This window comes from Melanotaenia boesemani, chromosome 10, assembly GCF_017639745.1.
Source record: "Melanotaenia boesemani isolate fMelBoe1 chromosome 10, fMelBoe1.pri, whole genome shotgun sequence".
In the NCBI taxonomy this organism is placed as follows: Eukaryota; Metazoa; Chordata; class Actinopteri; order Atheriniformes; family Melanotaeniidae; genus Melanotaenia; species Melanotaenia boesemani.
In genome coordinates this window covers 6,460,138-6,462,854 of record NC_055691.1, presented here as the reverse complement: position 1 = coordinate 6,462,854, position 2,717 = coordinate 6,460,138, and the positions used below count along the sequence as shown (strand labels likewise).

Genomic DNA, 2,717 nt, shown 5'->3' with positions numbered 1-2,717 from the left:
CTTTATGGAATTAACTGGAAGAAAAATTAAGATTTCCTCTGAGCTTGATACCACTGAAGCCTTTTTTCAAAATGTCAGCTGTATTGTAAATGCATTCTCCACTGAAATGGTGAGCAAAAAAGATGAAAAAAAAGAAAAACATACAATCCCTTTCAGTACAATGTTATGACATTCAAGGCCTGCTGGGTTGCCCAAGTTGACTAAAAATGAACAGAAATTACCATTTATTTATAGGTTTATGTTGCACCCACTTGAGTGAAAGTCTGTAGTGTTGTCAAGTAAAACACACACACACTTTTTAGAGGCCCTTTTCTTAGGACAGAGCACTTAATGGCTGTTAGCTGGGGATGCGATTATCCTACTAGCTATCAGATGATTTGTTGAGTTCAACTTTTACTCCTTTATCTCCTGCACCTGTTAAGTACTTTTCTTTAGCTCTGGCTCGCTCATCTGCATCAAAATACCAAACTGTGATAGTATACCTTGAAGCGTAAGCGGGCTGAACTTCATGAGGGTTCCGTCTGTCCGACCAGAACAGCAGCAGACGGTCAAATTTTAGCTCTATGTCGGCAAACTGGGCCTTTCCTTCTGGGAAGATTCAAAGAAGGCCGCCGTGTTCCTTGGCATTCCAATCTTTATTAAGGTAATATATGCATGTGACACACCGCCCATCACCATTGGGGTTATCCACATGGCGCACATAGCCTGTTCTATTTCCAGGGTAACACGCCACCATTGCTTTTGTCCTTCCATTTATAGTGTAGTTTCCCAGGTTGCCATTACAATTTCTGATTAGATCGCCCATACGACTCATTAAAAAGAGGATCCTCTCGCAGCCTGCCTCCTTCCCATCTATCCACACGATTTTGTCCCCTCTGATGTCTTTAGTAGAGTCACTCTTTTGCCTGACCAACTGGCCATCTGTGAACTTGCCTGTTTTGTGCAGGACCTTCACATTCTCCAAAACACCCAGTTCAGTTTCTGCCCCTAAAAAATTGTCCACAAAACAGATACCGTGCTTGTTCATGCATGGGATAATGTACTCGATAGCAAGTTTCTGAGCAGATGAGCCTGACTGTCCGTTAGGTGTGGTGGGGGTGCTGGACCCGTCTGCTCCCGCTTTATCCTTGACTTCAGGTGCTTCTGTGTTTATAGTTTGCGACAAGGATGCCGGGTCCACGTGCTGTGTGCTTTTCTTTTCTTGGTTCTAATCTTGTGTTTTGTTGTTCTCCGATGGCGGACCCTGTCCGGGATTCAGTTTAGGAAAGTGAGTCTTGTCTACCTTCTTTCAAATGAGCTTGTGTATCTTCCAGTGCTGTTTCTGATGCTCCTTGCTAGAGTAGAAGGAGTTTCTGCACCTACCACACTTAAGGAGGTTTTCCATTTTCCCACAAAGTTCACAATACTGTTTATCTCGTTCCAAATCACAGTGCTGCTTTTCTGTGTTGGAGGCTGTAGCGTTTGTACTGCTTCTTTAATTCCAATCCTTCACACACGCCCTGCTAACGGACAACTTCAGAAAAGATCTGCAGCCTCTGCCTCACTACACCAAGCAAAACGGAGAAGTAAAACTTAGAGCCTTGCCATTTTGTCACTGTCATTCCATCAATACATGATCTATCAGTGAGACATTGCGACAATGAGCACCCAAGGTAGAGAATTAAGATGTTGGTCGATGTCTTCGGGAGGCATTTCGGTAGGCTAGCTGTCGGTGTCCGTGTACTGCATGGCGCTGCGCAGCTCCATTGTGCTGTTTTAATGTGGACCATCCTTAATAGGAAGCTCAGTGAGGGTGAGAGGCTGTATGGCAACTTTGGAAGGAAATTCTGGTATCATCAAATGAGATCCAGGCAGAAACCATGAACTTCCAAAAGTCCACCATCATCTCTACTGTCTTGCACATGCTGCGACTGCACCAGAGTGCAAGCAACACCCTCATGAAGTCACAAGAAGAGGGTATGAGCGGATGAGCCAGTGAAGTGTGAGACTAAAGGCCCATTTATGCTCGATGCAGAAGACAGAAATGAATACAAACAGACAGTTTTGTCTGTCTCCTGCATCGGTTACACACATAATTTGGTCTATTTTGGAGCTTAGCCATCCGTCACTTGATGAAGAAAACAAAGCGATACCACCAGAAATCGCAGGGGCAGTGCTGAACAGAATAGCTGACATGTGACAAACAAATAAACAAATCACAGAAGAAGAACAGGAGGGGAGGGAAATTGTGCGAGCTTTTGAAGAAAGGCTGTGTGTGGGCAGTTGGAAACAACTTGAAACCAACGTGGAATCGTGGAAGTGAACTCTGAACTCAGCTCTGCCCACTAGTGGAGGAATTAATTTCATAACCATGGCAACATAAAAGGCTCACGGAAATATGAGGACAGCAACGTATGATAACAGACGTCCCTATTTACGTATATAAGGGAGCATAAATGGGCCTTAATATGGGACAACACTCTGAAACCAGTTTGTCACACACAGTCAGTGTTTGTCTGATAATGTCAAAACATGTGAATGCCCATGGTAACTAATAAAATACTGATATTAAAACAGAAAGTGGTCAAAGGGGCTGCATTTATTTATGTAGATCTTAATGAAAGGTAAAGATTAGTGAGAAATGGTTACAAAATGCGCTTAGAGTTTTTCTTTCCTTCAGAAATTAACACAAATATCTGATATTGTGGTTTTAGTACAATAAAAAATTTGCCCAGTGG

At 43.1% G+C, this 2,717-nt stretch overlaps 1 pseudogene; it reads right to left on the bottom strand.

Annotated features, from left to right (window-relative positions):
- Positions 1 to 247: 247 nt before the first annotated feature.
- Positions 248 to 1,478, bottom strand: LOC121647669 (annotated as a pseudogene).
- Between the last annotated feature and the right edge of the window lie 1,239 nt (positions 1,479 to 2,717).